Source organism: Pseudochaenichthys georgianus, chromosome 7, assembly GCF_902827115.2.
Source record: "Pseudochaenichthys georgianus chromosome 7, fPseGeo1.2, whole genome shotgun sequence".
In the NCBI taxonomy this organism is placed as follows: domain Eukaryota; kingdom Metazoa; phylum Chordata; class Actinopteri; order Perciformes; family Channichthyidae; genus Pseudochaenichthys; species Pseudochaenichthys georgianus.
In genome coordinates, this window is record NC_047509.1 from 32,606,875 (window position 1) to 32,629,999 (window position 23,125).

The following is a 23,125-nucleotide window of genomic DNA, read 5'->3' on the forward strand; positions in this document are numbered from 1 at the left end:
GGTGTTGCATAATAAATATATTAAAATAATAATAATTTAATTTAATGTTTAAATCCTCAGACTTCTCCCCCCCGCGGGACCATGCATAATCATAACCTCTGCAGCGCATCAATCTGCTGCTGCGCGCCACATTCGAAATGGCTGAGGTGAAGCTCTCTAGTGGAGAATACAGCATTTTCAATAACACTTCCTCAAGAGCGAAGTCCAACGTCTGGGAGGCTTTTGGTTTCATCCTAGATGGAGAAAAGAACCAACATCCCACGCTTTTTGAGCCAAATACGCAACTGCGTGTGTTAATAATTGCATGTTTTCACTGATATGCGGGTTCGGGTCGGTTTGCGGATCTTGTGCCGACGGGTCGGGTCGATTTGCGGAATTAATTGGCAATATGTGCGGATGGCGGGGCGGATTCAGTATTGCATGTCGCGGAAGCGGGTCTTGAAAATCAGAGCCGTGCAGGACTCTGACACGCACACACACCATGTATACATCACTTCAGGGGACATTACATTGATTTACATGCATTTCCTGGAGACTTATCCTAACCTTAACCATAACCAACACATGCTTTACCCTTAACCCTAATCCTAAACCTAAACAAGTCTTCACCCTAAAATTAATGATCCCCCTTATGGGGACCTCCAATTTGTCCCCATAAGGGAGGCGAGTCCCCACACGTGACTGTGTAGACAGATTTAGGTCCCCACAAGTATAGTAATGCCAGGCCACACACACACACACACACACACACACACACACACACACACACACACACACACACACACACACACACACACACACACACACCCCTCCCTACAGGCCAATCACGCAGGCTGCATGGGGCCCCGCCCAGAGGGCCTCAGCTGCTGTGTGCAGTTCTCCGCTCAGTTCTCCGTGCACCCCCCGCGAGAGTGAGAGGTGACAAGGGGAGCACGTCTGTAACCCGACACCGTTGCAATGAATCCACATCTGACCAATCACGGCTTTGATACGGCCACTAGTGCAGGTCAGAGCCATAGAGAGATAAGAGTTACGACACACTTTGATGTCGCCGCCAGCCGGTCACGTGGTTTATGTATGCCGGGATAGTTCAAAACGCACTTCCGTGGCAATGCTTCTCTATGGCAAAAACAGCACAAACATGGTCAAAATAGTCATAGATTAAACCAACGCTGTTATTTTTTAAAGATTGCTTTCATATTTACATGATGTGGTTACACTTTGTATGGATTGGCAATATTTACAAGTTTCGTTATTTAACGATATTTTGAGGGGAAAGTGTGGTAGCACAAGCAGGCTATGTTGCTGTCACTGTCAGGGCAGTCACGTCCGTAGTATAGTTACGCTGCGCTGTCATGTTCTTATATGGGACAGACAGACAGCAGCGATTGCGTTATTGAATGGTAAATATATATATTAAAAAAACACACACACCCAAGTACTTTTTCAGCTGTAATTGCATTATTGCATACTTTTTATTGACAGTTTTGCATTTGGAGAGGCAGGGTGAAAACGGAAAGCTTGGTAGCCTATTACTTATTAAGAACAGTGTATGGAAAAAGTGATGTGTGTTAGAACAAAACAAAGTCAAATGAATGAGAAGGAGAACAAAGAGGGTTAGGGTTCAACAGAAAATGATTAATTCAGCCAAAAAACACAATTTTGATTAATCTAAAGTGTAAAACAATCTTCAACACAGACCAAATTAGTGCCCTTGGACAACAAAATATATGGTGGGGCAAAGAAACGATAAATTAAATTGAGAGAGTGGGAGACTGAAAATGATTACTATGATAAATATTCAAACTATTTACAAAACTATTTACAGAAGCTCCTGTTGAACCATGGTTCAACAGAGCAACACAAACAGGTTTGTCAACAATACAAATTAAAATGACGAGGCCACTTTGCCAGGGGGAGGTGATCCAGCGACGAGACAATAAAGCAATTCATATTAAGTTCTGTTGAGACACCACAGGATATAAAACCTTCCAAGCGATGACCTCTCCTCACCTTTCACCTGTCTTTCCTCAGGAGACTCAGGTCCTTCAACGTCTGCAGCACAATAAGCACCCACCCACAATTGTTGTTCGCACAAGCATAATTGTGCGAACAACAATTGTGGGTGGGGGCATTTTACAAATATTTACAAACAACTATTTACAAAAAAGCAACTATTTACAAAAAAGCAATACAGAACTCTAGTCTAGGGCATCCAGGGGCCTAATCATTTTGAAAAAAACAAGAAGGTTCCTTTGTGAAAGGGACATCCTCTTCATCTGTTTCCTGGGCCCTAAAAAGCAGAGCAGGAATAGTAACAGTGTGAATAATGGGAGAGAATACAGTTGGGAGCAGACTGAACAGAGGACAGCAATATTCATGTTAAAATGTTTGCACAATAAATATTATGGCACTTTCGTTTATATTGCATTTTAATAGATCAGTTGTCATACATAGCATTTGGGTGCTCTAATCGATCCGAGAAGGGGTTCCGGATGTATGGCTTCCTAAGGACGTAGAACGAAGGAAGAGATGGATGCCAATGGTCAACAGACAAATCCCTGTGTCTGACAGAGGACAACAACAGCAGAAAACTCTGTCATGTAAGTAATGTTCACAGAGGTGACATGACTTGTTAACATTTTAAAGGGCATCATATTTCCAAGTGTAGAGAATTATGACTCTTCAATGACATTTGAAGTGTGCAGGGGAAACTGATCAAACCTACCTACCCACAGGTACACTTTGAAGACGACCAATATATTGGCAACAAATCAGGAGGAAATTTGAGGTTGAGGCCAGATGCTGTTCCAACAGTATTTATACATCGGCCTAAACCGAAAAGGAGAAAATTCACGTCAAGGAGTATGCCTCCAGCTGTCAGGAATAATGACCACACCTATTACTGCACATCAGACATTGGTATGATATATGAAGCTAACAATGTTTCCCATGTTATATCATTCAAGGATAGACTACACTCCTAATGCAACTTTCAGATTATACAGCTTCAAAAATACCAGGGTTCAGGGATTCTCTGAAGATTCATATACCACATGTACATAATCTACAGATTTCTTCATACTGTAACATTGCCAATAGACGAACTTAGATGAATGTCACTATAGGAGTGTAGTGTACCCTTAAATGACAATAGGTGCACATGTAAAGGCAGCATACACATATAACAGCAAGATTGCCTTGTTATTGTTACAGAGATTCAGGGAGATATTGAGGTGGAGTTCCAATGGAATGAAAGGGACATCACAGACAGAGAGAGTGAGACAGATGTCAGCAGACTGCCAGGGGCCAGTATGTCAGGGGCCGACAATCAAGAGGCCACCTTACCAGAGATCAGTGTACCAGGAGCCAGTCAGTCAGGGGTCAGCTATGAAGAGGCCAGTTTGCCATGGTCAGGTGCTCCAGGGACCAGACTGCCAAGGGCCAGTTGTGACCGGGCTCACGTGGAGGATCTAATGAGGCAACTGAGAAGGGAGAGATTACTAAGAAAGAGAGCCGAGAGGGCTCTGGTAAACCAGAAGAGGATTCATTCGGCATTAAAAAAAAAAACACAATTTGATTAATCTAAAGTTTCAAAAAATCTTCAACACAGACCAAATTAGAGCACTTGGGCAATCAAAAAAAGGTGGGATACGGTGGGGGAAAGACACCGTTAAAAAAGCAATACAACTAAGGTTCTGTTGTGGCACTACAGGATATAAATGAGAGAGCTGGTCTGCTGGTATTAAAATAATTTAAAAGGGGTGCACTTTACCGTCCATCAGATGAGGTTTTCACCCTTGTTCAGAACGTGGAGCAGCTGTTCCGTGTGAGGATGAGCGATTCCCTCATGGAGTCCTCAAATGCAGTGTCACAGCTGGAACAAGAAGCCATGTTGCTGGACAGCAACCTGCCCTCATGCCATGACCTGAAGAAAAAAAATCCTCTCAACATACATCAGGCTGAGGTTAAGGATTGCATCAAAGTGCATCAGGGCTGAGAGGAAGGATAAACATAAAGGGTATCTTGGCAGCAAGAGTCAGAGTAAGAAGGCAAAGAAGACCCAACAGACCTCTGCACCGAAGGTCATAACATCTAGGCCACTGCCAAACACCTTACTCTGCCACACACCTATTCCCGGTGCTCCGTCAGCAGCCTCCAGCCTCCTCTTCCTTCAGCAGCAGCACCCTCCTCCAGCAGCAGCCCCCTCCTTCAGCAGCAGCAACAGCCATATGAGGCGGACATATGAGGCTGAATAAAAAAAAGTGCTAATTATTATTTTAAAGTGTTTATTTTGTTTAAAAATAAACATTTTGGATGCATGACCATGTTTTAGGCTCACCCTTCATTCACTGCTGTAGAGTAGCCTATTCAGTAGGGGTGTTGAAAATAATCGTTTCTACGATGCATTGCGATGCGGACGTGGACGATTCGGTCTCGATGCAGTGACGGAAGATAATCGGTTATAGAGTAGTAACGTTGCTTCCTGATTTTCCGGCCGCGGCTTTACTATAACGTTTTTTCTGTCACTTTAATATCAAATCGGTCGGTGACGCAGAGATCAGGGAACATACGTGACAGCGGCACAGCAACACCGAACACGGAGCAGTCTGCTTTATCCACCAACACAAGAACACCAGTCCAGAACCCACAGCAGAAGGACCCGCTCTGAATCACTCCGTGTTGCTGCGGCTCAGAGACACAGACAGGGATTTATGTTTTTCAAAAATAATCGCGTTACAATCATGTCAGGTTTTTGGTGGATTTAATTAAGTCTTGGATTGCAGAGTATGAATGTCCTCTAGCAATTTTCAGATGATATATACGTGTGTAAAGTTTGTGAAGGCAGGAGGAAAAAAGCTTCCGCGATCACCGTCTCCTCTCCGTTCCTCCAAGCCCCGCCCCCTCCCTGAAAATAATGAGTGACAGGCTGATAGTGACCCGATAGAAACTTTATTATTCACTTAATCACTGAGATATAATGAAGCTAATTTTATCTTTCATTCATTGGATTTATGTAACAGTAAAACAGAGAATGTAAGTGTGCACCCACATGCAGTATTTTAGTTTGTATATGCTGTTGTAAATACTCCTGTTGTCTGCTGTGTTCAGACTCACGTCCTGTGTGTGATGCCACATTCAGGACATTCAGTGTCCTTTCTTTAACAGAAGACCGTGGCTAGAAGCTGCAGCTAGACTGCAGAAGCATTAGCTTTTTGTTTTTGAGGATGGAACAACTTCACACACGGAGGCTAGACCTATACAATTCATTTATTTTGGTTTATAAATGAATGTCAAGACATTTATGTTATTGATTTCTGAAGCACTTTCTAAATAATAAAAAGAGAGTTCATATGTATTGACTGCATGTATGCATTGATGAAAAATAAGCCATGTGCAGTAATCTAGAAAATTGAGGATGCAACGCATTGGTATGAATCGAGATGCACCGGGATGCACCGGGATATCGAACCGAATCGAATCGTTGACAGGATAATCGTAATCGAATCGAATCGTGAGACCAGTGAAGATGCACAGCCCTACTATTCAGTAGGCTATTATATTTTTAAGACTGAATAATACCTTTGAAGAACAATCATTAAACTAGTGTGTATATTACAATACAAAGGAATCTATCCTAGCATGCCATCAAGCATTAAAAAGTAGCGCTAGGCTAGTTGTACAGTACAGATAAGTTAACACGGAACAGTACCAAAAAAAACTAAGTACAGTCAACATGTCACATAATGAAATGTTAGTATATCCCAAAATGCAATGAAATATTAAATGAAATATTTATCACAAACGCCACCTCATTTCTACTAGTGCTAGCAGTTAAGTCATATCATACAGAAAAAGCCGACTAAGGATGGCTGACACGGTCAGGTTCAGCAGATAAAAACCAAAATAACAATAAAAACACATAATCAACCTAAATCCTGCTTGTTAGTGTTATGGAAATCTAGGACCCAACACAGCGCTGGAGAGTACAAGTCAAATGAACAATACAAATAAATGGTGAATCAAGCAAAGCTGTCTTTTGGTTATTTATTTGAAGCTTCAAATACACGATATAATAATATAATAATGTCACAAGTCGCACAGAGTATAAGATAGTCTGCGCGAGAGTGCGCAGAACAATGGAAAAGCAAAGGTTATATAGAAAAGGAGTGGGAAAGAGAACAATCTGGGTTCACACAGTCAGATTGTTGATGAGACACCCAGTGGCCTTGAGTAGATAGCATAACGGAACTTTGTGTGACTGTGTATGAGTCTCCCAGTCTGCTGAAACAGCTGTGGCCTTGCAGAGACTGGGAAACTCATAAGAGAATATAATAGAATAATAATGGTAAAAGCACAACAAGAGGAAATAAGAAGCATTTGGTTTAAACATATGAAAGATATAATAAGGATAATAATAAAATGTTCCACTACATTCCCCCCTTTTGATCATACTTGATCAATAGAAAAAACAAATGATAGGATAGACTGATATAACACATCAATGAATACACTCCATCGCTGGTTTAAGTAAACACATCACAAATATATCATAGAAAACTGGCTGTTTTTGTGGAGGACAGACTCCAATATAATGTAAGCATAAGAGAGGAGATACACACATGATTATATTGATGAATCGGAATCAGACTCTTCTGATTCTAGCTGATCTATCTCACTGTGGCGCAAAGGATTGTCTTGTAATGGAATAGTAGTATACTGAACGAAAGCTAACAGGTCGTTGAGATGCAGCACGGTGTCAGTGATGTTCTTGGTGGCGTCGGGAATGTAAGTGCAACAGGAGTCACCGATCACATGACACAGGCCACCCTTTGAGGCGAACAAAAGGTCAAGAGCGAATTGGTGCTGCATGAGCATGTTCCTAGAGGCTATTATGAATGGGGTCAAAGCCTGGAAGCCTTGCGTCCTCTCCTAAGTGAGGTTCTCTAGCCGGACGTGTAAGGTATCTATTTTATGGGCATTGTTTACTGTACCCCACCATGGGAACAGGCCACCCATGAATTTAGCTCCAGCGGACGTCATATCTCTTTTTACCTTGTGGTGGTCGGGGTGTTGGAACTCTGGGTAATGATGTGTCGTGTGCATTAAGGACGTGAGTACAGTGACTGCTGGATTCAAATCCACTAGAGTGCATGTCCCTATCCAGAGGGGAGCCAGAACTTGATAGTCGCCGCACAACCAAACGTAATCTTGTGGCGCGCTAAACCCAGCATCACTGGGCCAGGCCAGTTGGAGGGAAATATGTTTAACATCAGGGAATGCTACGTTAGAAAGGATTCTTTCAGGGGCACTGGATATGCGACAATACGAGATTTTGTAAGCACCGTAACTGCACGTGTTCCGTAGGGTACGAGTACAACCAGTAGTAGTTCCTAGGGAAAAATAAGGTGGTGTAAGAGACGTTTTGTGGTACACTCTCTGGATGCAGAGGCTGTGTTTCATCCCTCTCAAATGACTAGGGTGCACATGGCTGACGGGTTGGTACTTTGCGTATGTGGTATCAAACGTGGATGCACGTAAAGAGGAGTTAGACCGATTACTGCATGGTGGGGGAAGCTGCCTAGCATAACGCCACTCGGTTACGTGGTCTTCACCCTTGATGGGCCTTGTCAGAGCCATAAACGTGCAGAGGTGTTCAACCTGGGTCAGAGAGCGCGGACGAACTGGCACGGACTTTGATGAGTCCTGGGGGAAAAGGGTGCATGCATAACATGACCCATTTTGTCCTGCGGCCTGCAAGAATGATCTCAGAGTGTGCCACCAGACGTTACCGGTGATCCCATTACTGGTCTGACCCACATCAATGTTGCTATGGTCATTATCGCCTATGTATAGATTAAATGTAGATGTACCTATGGATGTCAACAGTGGCGTCAAAGGTTGCTTACGCTTTTCGGGGTCTGAGTTTTGGGCGCGATGTCTATGTAAAATGTGCCACACGGGTCGGCGCCGGATACATACATACAGACAACAAAATAAAATAAATGTGGTTCGCCCTGCTTTCCCCATGTACCTCTTAGATACCTCGATTTTGGCTGACATGCTGTATGCTGACCATGGATACATAACATATAGGACTAGTCCTAACACAACTATCATGGCAAGTATGCAGAGGAACCATTCTATGATTGTCCAGGCTCTCCAGTAGTATTCACATTGCTCACGGTTGCGTTGTCGTCTCTCCAGGCGAGCCCTCATCACGAGGGGGAAATGTTCCATGGTGTGTGTGAGTGTATTCTCTCGGTCAATTTCGTGACACCGACCGTCAGACTCCGCACACCGATAACACAAACGAGGAACCAGAGAGCATATGGAACCGCTCAGCTGGCACTCGCTCGTGACACCTTGTGTGTAGTGTGTTTTGGTGTATGTAGTGCAAGTGTGGTGCTGGTGGTGACTAGGACACGTCACTTGTTGTCATCTGTTGGTGACTTGGACATGTCACTTGTTGTCATCTCTGTTGTCATCTCTGTTGGTGACTTGGACATGTCACTTGTTGTCATCTGGTGGTGACTAGGACACGTCACTTGTTGTCATCTGTTGGTGACTTGGACACGTCACTTGTTGTCATCTGGTGGTGACTTGGACACGTCACTTGTTGTCATCTCTGTTGTCATCTCTGTTGGTGACTTGGACACGTCACTTGTTGTCATCTGTTGGTGACTTGGACATGTCACTTGTTGTCATCTGTTTCTATCGTTTCTCCTTTCCTGTGACTACGACCTTGCAGTGGCTGGCGTGGACCCATGTAGCTCTCTCGGCGACCTTGACCGCTGTCTGGGTGACGAGAAGCACCTGGTAGGGACCTGCCAACGATTGGATTTCCAGCTCTTTCTCCGGAAATCCTTGACCAGCACGAAGTCGCCCGGTTGAAGGCGGTGAAGCGGACCAGTGGCAGTCGCTAAAGTGGATGATAGGTTAACACAATATGACAACATAGCATCCTCACACAAAGTTGTGGAGGGAGGAGGACATCCTGGAGCCTTGAGTCCAATCTGGATTAGCATAGGATTTCAAATGGGCTGAGTTGACTCCGTGTTCTTTTCCGCATCCTCATGTACATCAGCACAATGGGCAGAGCTTGTGTCCATGACAGACCTGTGTCTGCACAGCATTTTGCTAGTTTGTAATTTTGCATAATGCAGATTAGCATGCTTCACAGTGCTTTTGAGCTGTTACTGTGAACCCCCTTGTGAACCACTCCTGATTTATAGACTCTAACATCCCCCCTTTTGACACATGATCCCACCCATGTGTCAACTTAGCGAAATGAGGGAAAAAATGTCTGGGAAGACATGGATTAGAATTTGGGCCAACCCAAAAACAGCCCCAGCAGCCTTCCATTGAGCTTTCTCAACTGGCGTAGCTAGCTGCTGCATGGAAGTCAGTGATGACATTTTGTCAGTAAAGGAGGAGACAGGGGTTTTAACAAATGAGTGTGCGTGAGGTGCGAGAGGAGTCAGAGCAGCTGCCTTTGCGGCTGAGTCAGCAGACGCATTTCCTAGGGAAACTGGGTCTGTACTGCTTGCGTATGCGGCACATTTACAGACTGCAACCTCAGATGGGAGCAGAATGGCGTCTAGTAAGCCTGCAACCAGTACATGGTTAAGTACTGGTTTGCCATCAGATTTCAGAAATTGTCTACACTTCCAAATAGCCCCAAAATCGTGTACTACCCCGAAAGCATATCGTGAGTCAGTGTAAATAGTCACGGTTTTGCCTTCTGCAAACGTGCAGGCTTCAGTTAGTGCGATGAGCTCTGCTGCCTGTGCTGGGAGGTGACATGGAAGCGGTCCAGAACGGAGTACAGCAGAATCTGAAACAACAGAAAAAAAACAACAACAAAAAAAACCAAACAAATAAATTAGTGCCCCCTTGGTCGCGAGAGGCAGACCCATCAACATACAAAATGAGGTCAGCGTTGGTCAGAGGAACAGCTTTTAAGTCCAAACAATAAAAACCTGTCTGTCTTTAAGTCCGGTCTAGGTGTGCACACAATGGAAATTACGTCAACCGTCTTCAGGCAATGTTCAAACTAGATGAAGTCTCTCCTTTTGAAACATCATGTGTTGAAATAAACACCTGCAGTTCAAAAAAAAAAAAAATGAATTGCCTAATATTTTTGTTGTGGAATCAATTAATTTCTTTCTTTAAAGGCAAAAACATGAAAAAGCTAAGAGAAAAACCCTATTGATACAATATTATTTGGAGCAACTTAATTTATAAATAGTTGTCAACTTAAAAACATGTGTTCATGTTCAACATGTGGTAATTAAGTACATACAATTTAAGATTAGATTTAAATCATACGGTAAAACAAGTTGGAACTTTTGGAGTAATCAACTTAAAAACTTGTGTTTATGCTACCAATTATTAAGTGAGTGGTAATTGAAAACACCTCTGATTGTAGAGGAAAAGCCTTCTCCCCTAACCCAAATAACTTTGTTGCTTTAACAACATTTCAATAGAAGTTGTCTTAACTCAATAACCATCGATGCAACCTATTGCCTTGATTTTCTTTGTTAAGCCAAGGCATTTGTTGTTAGAGTGTACGTAGACTGGGCCTCCCATATAACCTATCTGAGCCGATATAAAAACCAATCAGCAAATAACTTTTCAATACATTATTGATTACTATTTTTTAGGTCCTTTTAGGTTGGAAGTGAACATAAGTCATAGGTACATGGTGTACTTTTCCTTCACTTCATGTATTAATACCTTTAGTTACTTCACAGATGTGGATGAATGATGTGAAATATAATCAAGTGTTAAATCAGACTTTAGTTCCACCTGGAGTGAATCCACAAGCTACCCTGCAGAATACAAATTCATTCAAACTAGCTGCACCTTCACCAGTTTTGAGAACACTTTCATGATCAATCATTATAAAACATATCACATATATTATTCTGAAATGGACCAATCTGCACAACGACTACTTTTACTGTCTTTACTTTCACTATATTCTGATAATACTTTTCTACTTTTACTTGAAGAACATTTTGAATGCAGGACTGTTACTGTAACACTCTGGTATTTCTACTTTTACTCAAGTACAAGATCTGAGTACTTATTCCTTTACTCAAATACAATATCTGAGTACTTCTAATTTCACTACAATATCTGAGTACTTATTCCACTTCTGGTAGTGTATTAGTCTGAATTGTAGCTACAAAATCACACAGAGCTGCATAAAAATAGAATAATATGTACACGTGTGTACAATGATTTGTAGGTAATTTTGACTACTCAAGACACCTCACTTATACATCTTCAAAGTATTGGCTTTCAGAATATTAAACTTGTTTCGGCAAATTCAGATGATAAATACAACTTTGAAGCTTGTAACGGCATAATTACAAGCAGAGAACGGACTAATGTAACGTCACAGCAAGCATAACGACAGCCGTGTGTTATGAACACATACGCAAGAATGACATCATCTGTTGCTTAGTGACTTTTTTAACATTTAGCCTTAACACAAACGTGTGAATGTGTAAGGTTTACCATTATATTCAAATGTGAACAAAAATGTACTGTCTTTGTGTACCGGAACACTGGAAAAAAAACATTTGAGACATCTATGGCAGTAAATATGTTGCAGAGGCTGGAACTTTTGGAGTAATCAGATAAGAATTCCGGACGAGCGTGCATGCACAGCTGCATTTACATCGTAAATCCTGGACAAATCTCCACTCGTCAGGAGGTTTGTCTCTGATCTTTTTGACAGGAAACACTGGAATCGTTACACGGAATAATGACCCCTTGTTTAAGCAGAGAGGTAAACACTGGCCATCAACAGCTTCACGTTTCAATGAGTACGGTACGTGAACGTGGACATTAACCCTACGTCATATCTGTGAGCTGCCCAGAGTGAGTATGGCACATCTGAAAGCGCGGCAGGAAGCTCAGAGATATGAGAATTACCTCATCATCCTCAACCAACAGCAATGTGCGCAGAACGGCTACGTTCGTGCACATTTTCCTTTGATACACGTCACGTGACATAGAGTACATGACATATTCTGTGTGTGTAGGTGCCCAATCAGTGACTGACTCCCAATCTTTAACGATTGGACCCAAATCCCTCCATCTATCAGTGGGGCCCCCTGGCTAGTGAAATGTGTGGACCGCCCCTGGGATTTGACACAGCTGGTTGTGTCTTGTGTGTGTGTGAGTCTAACAGAGATAGTGCTACCCAGCGAATTCCAATACATTTTTAAACATGAGCTCATCATTCACACATTCTAACAGTAAAACTCTCATCATAGCATTTTCACGGATCTTTCAACCACGTTAGCAGTACAATGCAAAATGAGAAGTTTCCACACAGCAGGTGGAAAACCACGTTGACCAGTCAAACGCAACAACTCCTGAATTGATACACATTCACCAGTTCTTTATCATCAAATGACACTTTTTGAACCATCGTAGGAGATGGCTGTCGGACTTTAAGACCCTCATTTGTGGAAAAATGAGGTCCAAGCCGAACCGGAGAACCAGATCTCTGCCCAGTAAATGTATTGGGCAGGCAGATGATAAAATAACTGTTTTTTACTGATGTGGGAAATGGATTACTGTCAACACCGTTATCTCCACTCTGAAGTGGTACAGAAACTTCTCCTTTTCATAAACCCAGCACATGAATAAATCTATCACTAAATTTGCATTCAGGCAAATCTACCCTTTTTTTTACCACAGAATGTGTAGCCCCAGAATCAACCAAAAATGTGTGGGACATTTCTTAACGCAAACATTCACTGTCATATTTCAAATATGTACCCTTTTTAATTACAGACATGTCCTCTAATTCTTCTAATTTCTCAATAGCATGTATGATGCGTGTGTGTGTGTGTGTCACTTCCCTGGTTAGATGCTGCTTGGCATGGGGTCCGTCTCCCCCGACCGAATTCCTTCCTCCTCCACTCCCTCCCTCGACTGTTAGTTTGAAGAATTGTCTTTGTTGTGGTCCGATTTATCCGATCAAAAGTTCTTTTTCTTCTTCTCGTGTGGGCATTCAGCGAACCGATGACCCGTCTGTCCGCAGTTAAAACAGCGATTGTAGTTATTGCTCCGGCCTCGGAAACCCCCTTGTCTGCCCCGGCCATCACTTTGGGTCCAGGTGGTTGTAATAGCCTGGACCATGGTCAGCTGGCCAGGGAAAGCGGGGCATGTAGTTTGATTTTGGAGGTGTTCTATTCTGTAGAGTTCAGCTTTCTTCGCGTCTCTTTTCTTTTTCTCTCTCTTGTCATGGATCTTTTTCAGTCCTGCTTCTTCTTCTTCATTTTCTTTTCTCTGTCTCTCTTCGTCTCTGCTCCCTGTCTGTGTGTCTTGCTGCGCAGCTGCTCCAGCGGCGGCTGGTATGTTGACCTCTGGTCCAGCAGCAGCAGCCCCTCCAGGAGCCTCCACAGCAGGTAGCAGACGGGGGGAGGAAGGGGGGAATGGGGAACTTAGGTGAGGGAGAGGGTCCCGCACGCCTGAAACCAGAGGATAAAGGGAAGCATGTGATTTATATTGTGGAGGAAACACAAAACACTTTTTATCTTTCTTTTCAGTCTTATCCTCAGCCTGTATCTTTTTTATTGCCACGGCACTCTGCTTCATCCTCCCAGTATTTTAAACACTTTTAGTGTCCAGTCTCTCTAAATCTTTTACTTTAATTTTACTCTTCTTCTTCATTCCATCTTCACACTCTTGTAATTTATCCCTTAGGTTTTTGATTTTTAATTTACTCAAAGAACCTCCCTTAGGAAATCCGAACATTTCCGTCCATATATTTAATTTAGCCAGACTTTCTTCACCATATTTTGCTCGCATGACATCAACTATCGGACCCTCAGGAGGCTGTACATACCCCCTCTAAAGTGTCACCAAAACACTCCGTGTCACCAAAACACTATTAAAGTGTCACCAAAACACTCCGTGTCACCAAAACACTATTTTTCATCCGTCGATGCTAGATATGCCAAATATCTCTGTTTTCGAGCAGTCCCTCTCCTGATGTCATGGAGTTTTAATTACGTTTAACTTTAAACAATTTAGACTTTGCACATCTCACCGAGTATTGAAAGCCCTTTGAGTTCGTTGGATCTCGTGAAGTCAATCGGTTCCACCCCTCGCGCTGGTCCCCTCGTCCCGTACGTTTTATGTCGGGGTAGAGGAGGATCCAAGATCCCGGAGCTAGCAGCCACCAGCGTCCAGAGGTTTCCCCGATCAAACATACAGAGATCCTGCCGACAACGCCATTTGTTATGGAAATCTAGGACCCAACACAGCGCTGGAGAGTACAAGTCAAATGAACAATACAAATAAATGGTGAATCAAGCAAAGCTGTCTTTTGGTTATTTATTTGAAGCTTCAAATACACGATATAATAATATAATAATGTCACAAGTCGCACAGAGTATAAGATAGTCTGCGCGAGAGTGCGCAGAACAATGGAAAAGCAAAGGTTATATAGAAAAGGAGTGGGAAAGAGAACAATCTGGGTTCACACAGTCAGATTGTTGATGAGACACCCAGTGGCCTTGAGTAGATAGCATAACGGAACTTTGTGTGACTGTGTATGAGTCTCCCAGTCTGCTGAAACAGCTGTGGCCTTGCAGAGACTGGGAAACTCATAAGAGAATATAATAGAATAATAATGGTAAAAGCACAACAAGAGGAAATAAGAAGCATTTGGTTTAAACATATGAAAGATATAATAAGGATAATAATAAGAATGATAATAATAAAATTTTCCACTACATTAGTTACCCAGCATCATTGATATATAAGCTGCTAGCGATTCATTACTGAAATCTTACCTTCAAACCTGAGGAAGTCGCGCTAGCTAACTAGCAGGCAATGCTAGCAAAATGGGTTGTAATAACCAAGATAAAATATAGATAATTACGCTGTGCATATACAAATGAAGACCAGTATAAGCATCATAAAGGGCCTCTGATACAATATAGACAGTTGACAATTCAAAAGAGTTCGATATTTCAGCAACTTACCTCTGGAACTAATCGACGCGACGCAATGTAAGTGAATGAGGTCCAACGCCCAAATGACAATATGTTGAACTATTTCGATGTCCATACCCCGGAAGTAGGCGCCGCCATTTTTTACAACGGAGGTCTATGGGAGTGTCGTAACTCTTAGTATCTCTAGGGCTCTGGTGCAGGTGAAGAGATGTCGGTGAAAAGACAGTTTCAGTCCGGTGCAAGCAAGAGGGGAAAAAAACAAAACATGGAGAAACTAGAGCATCACTCGAAGGTGGGTTATTGTATGAGTCAAATGTACAATTTGTGAATGTTGTATAAGTCAAATTGCCAATTGCCATATTAAAACATCAGCTGCAATTCACGACATGAAGAAGGCAGCCTGTGCATAGCATATAGGCTAATGGAGATGCAGTTATTTCCAGCATTCTTTATTTACCATTCATTCAAGTATGTTATGCCTTTTATCTGCTAATGTACAGGAGGAAGAGTGACAAACTGTCTTTCTAGTTGGCTTACATAACAGTTAAAGTTTACAGCCTAAAAAACATGGAGCATTTTTTCTCCTTTTATTCATTTTTATGTCAATTTGCACATTTCATGGTGATGCTCAGCCTCTCCCCTTAACTCCTAACAGTCATCATCATGTCAACCACAACACAGAGAAATACTGATAGAAATGTGTGTGTAGTTGTTGATACATTGCTGACAGAGGGAACTACATTTGAATACAGATTTAAGAAATATCAGTTTTGAGCATGTCGTAAGCATGTTTTATCTTGACTATATTACAACTATATTATAATTAAGCAATAGCTCACGACAGGCCGTGGTATATGCTCATTATATAACAGCTAAGCAACCTGATCTCACCAGAATGCGTGACTCCACCACGACTCCTTAACACCGCATTGCGTGGTGGACTCACGAACTTTGTTACATTTACGTGTCGGCACCACGCAAACAACCCCAATGTAAAGTGAATTAGGCTCTTTTGTCGTGGTGCACACACGCATTTCTACAACGTCCTGCAGGGAGCTTTTATTCTATAAAACGTTTTTAAAATCTACTTTATAGCTTATAGTAACTCACGGGAGGCTTCTTTTATTTTATTTGTATTCATAATAATTTTTATTTTTCGTCAGAATGTATTATGGTGCATTAGTTACGAATTGTTGTTCTCAAAAAACAGTGCATTGTGTGTAATACAACTGGGATTTTTTATTAAATTAGTTTGTTTTTAAGGAAGGCCAGAGCTTCAGCTGTGTCAAATAGATTGTTCCCTTTAGTTAACGTTTTTTTAAAAGCACATTATATTCCGATTTGATCATGTCCCCTTTATTGTATTACGGAGAGCAATGTGAGCATCCATTCCCATTGGATAACGGAGGATTTTACCCCGGAAGTAAGTACTCTCCTTACTGTCGATTGATTTTACAGTGATATCTGCACTACTCATCAACTCAAAAACACCAGATTATCTTTGTTGATGACACAACATTGATTGGTTTAAGTTGTGTGCCATGCTTTTGTAATTTCCCCCTTCGATTCGGAGAAACAAATATTTGTTCAGTTTAGGATGGCCGAAGACACTACACTACCCAGAATCCTCAGCTATTGTTCCGCGTTGCCTCAAGCTCTGTGATTGGTTGACCTCCAACTGCATTCCATATAAAAAAAAACGTTTCGTAAAAGATAAATCATACTTTATTCAGCAGTGCTTGCTTTACTCTTTGAAAGTCATCACATGAATGCATTGTACATATTACACATCGGTCGTAGTTCTTTATTTATCTACAGAGATCTGGCCTCAAAATAGACCGGAAACTATTCTTTTACCGTTCTGTTTTAATTTCACAATAAAGTTAGTAGTAATAATTTGTTTTGATATTATTGTTTTTTATTAACTACTCATGTTAATACCATCTTTTCTGTGTTGCTGTGGGGTTTTTCCATCGCTTTTTTGTTACAAATATCAAAACAATAACAGAATATATCCGTCGTAAACTAAACCAGAAACAGCAGTATATTTTATTTTGTTAACACTGTAAACTTGACAGCTTTTTAACCTATGTTTTTAACCCATACCTCCTACTGGTTAAATCACGTTATTGCACGTTTAGAGTAATATTGAAATCTTGAAAAGGGATGTCCAAAATAGCAATTGTATACAGTTTTTAATTAACTATTTGTAGAGAATAACGAGTAATGAATACTTTATAGGGATCTGCAGATAAATATTTAGTCTTCTCAAGCACCAACAATCATTACATTACATTGCATTTAGCTGACGCTTTTATCCAAAGCGACTTACAATAAGTGCATTCGACCAACAAAATACAAGCTTGAAGAAAACAGAATCATAAAGTACATCAGGTTTCATAGAGCCAAAACATTTCAAGTGCTTTTAACTGGCTTTAGTCCTCCAATCAAATATCTCTCCTGATTGTTGGCACTTGACAATCACCTTCCCTGTATTTTACTCAGGTGTAACTAAAGTCTGCTTTAAGGGTTGTTTATATTTCACATCATTAATCAGAATCTGTAATGTAACTAAAATAAATATAGTGGAGTACAAATACCTGGTTAACCTTAAAGAAAGCCCTCAGGATTATAAAAGACCCCCATCACCCCAGCCACAAACTGTTCTGTCTGCTGCCGTCTGGCACAACAGCCGCATTCTAGGAGAGGATGTGGCTGTTGTGGAGGACTACAAGTACCTGGGAGTGCACTTATGGGCTGAACTGGAGGATCAACGCTGACGCTGTGTACAAGAAGGGGATGAACAGACTCTATTTTCTGAGGAATCTGAGATCCTTCCACGTGTGCAGCAAGATGCTGGAGATCTTCTAGTCTGTTGTGGCCAGTGCACTCTTCTTTGCTGCGGTCTGCTGGGGGGGGGGCAGCATCAGAGCCATCAAGCTGGACCCCTTTGAAGCTTTGGTGGAGAGGAGGACACTGAACAGGCTGTGGTCCATGATGGATAACCCACCCATCCTCTCCACCTGCAGCTGGACAGTCAACGGAGCTCCTTCTCCAACAGACTGCTGCAGCTCCGCTGTCACAAGGACCGATACAGGAACACATTCCTGCCCACTGCAATAACTCTGTACAATAAATCACCTCTGGCTGGAAGAGAACTCTCTGCTCCATAGTTTCTCTTGTAATACAACCTTGCTGTACATTTTATACATATATAATCTGTTCAATATTTGATATTCCATATTCCATTGTCATATATTTTTGAATATGTATATTTGCATATATAATATCTACATGTACATTTTCTATTTCAACACGTATATTTTCTATTTTCTTTTTTTTCTATTCTTGTTTGTTTGTAGTTTTGTTTTATTGTAAAATGCCTTGTCTTTTATGCTGCTGCAACAAAGGGGTAGGAGACGTTCGATTCCTGTTTTGAATAGTGTGCCGTCGATGGGTTTCATTTCATTTCAAAATGCTGTTTGTCGCTCAGCGTAAACTTCGCGCACTGCCACTCCAACATCCAATCACAGAGCTTGAGGACAAATCACGGGGTTTGTCAAGCAAAGCACATGGTGTAGTCCCAAACGATAGCTGAGGATTCTGGGTAGTGTAGTGTCTTCTGCCATCCTAAACGGAACACATTTTGTTTCTCCGAATCGAAGGGGAAAATTACAAAAGCATTGTACACAATTTAAGCCAATCAATGTTGTGTAATCAACAAGGATAATCTGGTGTTTTTGAGTTGATGAGTAGTGCAGATATCACTGTAAAATCAATCGACAGTAAGGGGAATACTTACTTCCGGGTGTAAAATCCTCCGTTATCCAATGGGAATGGACGCTCACATTGCTCTCCGTAATACAATAAAGGGGACATGATCAAATAGGAATATAATGTTCTTTTAAAAAACGTTAACTAGGGAACAATCTATTGGACACAGCTGAAGCTCTGGCCTTCCTTAAAAACTAACTAATTTAATAAAAATCACAGTTGTATTACACACAATGCACTGTCTTTTGAGAACAACAAATCGTAAATAATGCACCATAATACATTCTGACGAAAAATAAAAATTATTATGAATACAAATAAAATAAAAGAAGCCTCCCGCGAGTTACTACAAGCTATAAAGTAGATTTTAAAAACGTTTTATAGAATAAAAGCTCACTGCAGGACGTTGTAGAAATGCGTGTGTGCACCACGACAAAAGAGCCTCATTCACTTTAGATTGGGGTTGTTTGCGTGGTGCAGACACGTAAATGTAACAAAGTTCGTGAGTCCACCACGCAATGCGGTGTTAAGGAGTCGTGGTGGAGTCACGCATTCTGGTGAGATCAGGTTGCAGCTAAGGGGCGTGGTTTGGCCCGACGCGAAGCGGAGGGTCGACAACCCCCTTAGCTGTGATATAATGACCATATATCACGGCCTGAACGTGAGCTATTGCTTTTATAAAACGGTTACCAAGTGTGGTAATATGAAAGAAAAATACACACTCTAATTTAAATAGTTTTTATTAGTAAATAATGACGTTCAAAATAAAATAGTCCCTCCGTTGCCTTCTGCACGAAACATAGTGCGAGGTGGTTGCTATGCAACAACACTAACAGCTAGCGAACATATTAAACAGAGAGCGTTGATCCATTATTTGGCTATTTATTTACATTCATTTGTATGAATTGCCGTTTATTGTGCAGCCACTGAAAAACTGTCCAGCATCAGTAGCATGGCTTACGTGGTTACTTGTATAGGTTGAGGTTGTTCTAGGCTGTTGATTGGCGTGGTGAGAATATTGCTCCACTTTCTCCTGTCCCCGAAATGTGGCTTCCCGTAGCTCTGGAGAGAGCTTTCGCACCTGTGGCCACTAACGGTCAATGTCTCTGCTTTGTTTCAAGACCTGCATCAGAAAGCTTTTGAATGGTGGCACTTTTTCAGTTGGTCTACCTGCTCTTCACGTAGCTCTGCATGTCGTCGTTTAGGTGCTTTTTTTTCTGGAGATAGGCACTCAATCCACTCCTCCATAGTAAGACCCCCCCGGAGGTCGAAGTTAATCTTAAATGTTTCCATCGTATGCTTTGTAAGTTTGTTTCGTAACGGAAGAAATGTAAATATTGTAACATTCACAAGGTGAGTCGGAAACAGGCTTCCCGTTATTAGGCTTTAATAACTCTTGTTCTTTACAGATGATCACAGGTACATGTACACTTTGTGGGTTCTACCTCACACTAACCTAACTCCTACCCCTACACATATATATATATAGCAGTGTCTACGTCACAACTCCCCGCCCTCCCCCGTCCGCTCCCCCAACCACAGGCTCGCACCCCAACCAGCATCACTGTGCAGCTCCATGATTGGCAGAGAGACGGGGGATGCCTGAGTGACACCCTGGACATCCTATGCAGGGTCGCTACACTACCCCCCCACTACAAAGTTCCTCGCCCACGGGGAACAAATAAACACAGCACCACACTACAACTACACACTGCACTTTGACTAGGAAGGTCTGGGTGGACTACCATCCCTTCCAGTGAGACCAGGGCGCTTTCTTGCCCTCAACAGGAACTGAGGGGTCTCACTGTGCAGGGTCTCCGGCACTCCAAAACGGCTGAACATGCCGGCCACCAAGGCATCTGCGACTGTCTCTGCTTCTTGATCAGGGAGAGCATACGCCTCTGGCCACTTTGTGAAGTGGTCTATGGCCGTGAGAACGTAGCGGTTACCCCTGTTTGACAAGGGTAGAGGCCCCACCACATCAACCGCTACTATCTCCATCGGGGCCCTGACGGGAAACTGTTGCAGCGGAGCATGGGAACGACCAGGGGGGCCCTTCCGCGCCATACACGGATCACAGCGGCGACAGAAGTCTTCGACATCCCTCCTGCACTACCCCCAGTAGCAGCCCTGACGAAGGCGCCGGAGAGTCTTAGTGACGAGAAGTGCCCAGAACCTGCCGTTCCATGCATGGCCTTGAGTACGACCTCTTGCAGACCCCTCGGGACCACCACTTGCCACCTCTTCTCCCCCATTGCTGGCTCCTTCCACGCCCGCTGTAGTACGCCCTGACACAGACGTAGAGTCTCAAACTGAGACCACAGCCCCTTGGTTGCTTTGGAGAGCACTGCCACTTCCTCCCACGGTGGCCGCTGCTGCGACTCAACCCACTGCAGTACAGGCTGTAGAACGGCGTTCCGCTCTTGCTGTTGCTTCCACTCTGTCACATCCACTGTCTGGAGCTCCCGGCAGATAACCTCTTCCACTTGCTGCGCTGCCGCACAGACGATGTCCTCCTCCAGCAGCTCCTTTTCACGAGTCTCTCTCTTCTCGCAGTAGTGGCATCCGCCGGCGGCACACGGGCGGCGGGAGAGAGCGTCTGCATTTGTGTGGCGCACCCCAGCCCGGTGCTCCACCCTGAAGTCGAAAGTTTGGAGCTCTTCTAGCCACCTGACGACCTGCCCTTCTAGCTCTTTGAACGTCATGAGCCACTGTAATGCAGAGTGATCCGTCCTCACCGTGAACGCCTGCCCGCATAGGTAGTACTTAAAGTGCCTGATGGACAGCACCACTGCCAAAAGTTCCCTGCGGGTGACGCAGTATCGTCGCTCCGCTTTGTTGAATGCCCGGCTGAAGTATGCCACCACCCGCTCCCCCTCTGGTGTAGTCTGGGAGAGCACTCCGCCTACCCCAACGCCGCTAGCGTCTGTATCCAGGGTGAACGGCAGCCTGGGGTTGGCTGGGGCGAGAACCGGGGATTCACTCAAGGCACGCCGAAGGCCGTCAAACGCTGCTTGACATTGCTCAGACCACAGGAAATCCCTGTCCTTCTGCAGCAGCTGGAACAGGGGTGCGGCAGTGCAAGCAAAACCCCGTACAAACTTCCTGTAGTACGAGGCCAGGCCCAGGAAACTCTTCAGCTGTTTCTGGTTGCGAGGATTCGACCAGCCGGGGGGTGACAGGTGGGGACTTGTCCTGAGTGGGCGTCACCGGGGATACAGGAACGGAGGGAGGGTTTTTCTCGGTTTCTAGGGTACTCACGGTGGGTGTAGGGGGTCTCCCCGCAGGCTCAGCAGGGTTGTGGATACGGGTCATAGTAATCACAGGCCCCCCCCCGGAAACTCACTGTGCCTGCTTGAAGATCCAGGAGGCAGCCCGTCGCCTTCAAAAAGTCCAAACCCAGAATACACGGGTCCTGTACATCCGCTATCCACACGGGGTGCCGCACTTCCACTCCCCCCCACCGACACAGACAGACACCTCTTCCTTTCATAGCCGCCAACTCTCCTGTGACTGTGCGTAGACGCACCGATGTCGGCTCGAACATAGTCCCACTGGGCAACACATCTGCTCTCACCAGGGTTACTGTAGAGCCTGTGTCCACCAGTGCAGCGCAGGGCACCCCTTCCACATTGACAGGGACATAGCAGGAGTCCCCACCAGCTCGGCCCACCGCGATGACAGGCTCCACGCCTGTGCTGTCATCTTCTTCAGGAGGGCGTAGAGTCTGGCTCCCCCGGCTGTGCTGTCGGGCTCCTTCCTCGGATGTCTGAGTCGGTGGCAATAGAGCTGTGGTTTGGTTGGGGAGTCTTTGGGCTTGGTTCCACATATTCTCCATTATGCGGGCCCCCCGTCGTTTCCCTGGGCCCGGGGTGCCTTGGTGCAGTCTCTGGCCAAATGTCCTGGCTGACCACACCCCCAGCAGACCCTGGTACTTGGTCTGTGTATTGGCTGCAGAGAAACAGCCCTTATCATTTCCGTCATCTCGGTAACCCATGCAGGCTTCTCCTCCTCCCTGCAGCTCCTCACAGCCGGTGCTGCCGGCACTCCGCTGCTCCTAGCAGCTCCACTCCACACGTTCTCTCTCTCCACAGCCATCTCCAAGGCCGCCTGCAAAGACTGTGGATGCTGCAGCTGTACCTCGACCCTCATGTCCGCAGGGCGGAGAGCCCTGATGAATTGATCACGTGCCAGCTCACTCTGCACTCCGGGTGGCATGTGTGCATACGCCCCCCGCGTCAGGCTCTCCACGTTGTTAGCCAACGCACGCAGCGTCTCTCCAAACTCCCTACAGCGGTTACTCAACTCGTTCCGGAGCAGCTCTGGCGGGAAACACTGTCCAAACCGCCTCTTCAAAGCCC

The 23,125-nt window shown here is 43.9% G+C and overlaps 2 long non-coding RNA genes across 4 annotated transcripts; both read right to left on the minus strand.

Annotated features, from left to right (window-relative positions):
- Positions 1-2,611: 2,611 nt before the first annotated feature.
- On the minus strand, positions 2,612-5,061 carry LOC139434122 (uncharacterized). Of its 3 annotated transcripts, XR_011643552.1 has the most exons (5): positions 4,343-5,061; positions 4,132-4,251; positions 3,776-3,928; positions 3,349-3,485; positions 2,612-2,832 (listed from the first exon to the last, which is right to left on the minus strand). It is a non-coding gene; the product is annotated as an uncharacterized lncRNA (long non-coding RNA). The 3 variants fall into 3 exon arrangements; XR_011643553.1 differs by lacking the exons at positions 4,132-4,251; positions 4,343-5,061 and adding an exon at positions 4,073-4,119; XR_011643551.1 differs by lacking the exons at positions 4,132-4,251; positions 4,343-5,061 and having other exon boundaries at positions 3,776-4,057.
- A 973-nt stretch (positions 5,062-6,034) lies between these two features.
- On the minus strand, positions 6,035-14,764 carry LOC139434192 (uncharacterized). Its single transcript, XR_011643604.1, has 2 exons — positions 9,735-14,764; positions 6,035-8,923 (listed from the first exon to the last, which is right to left on the minus strand). It is a non-coding gene; the product is annotated as an uncharacterized lncRNA (long non-coding RNA).
- Between the last annotated feature and the right edge of the window lie 8,361 nt (positions 14,765-23,125).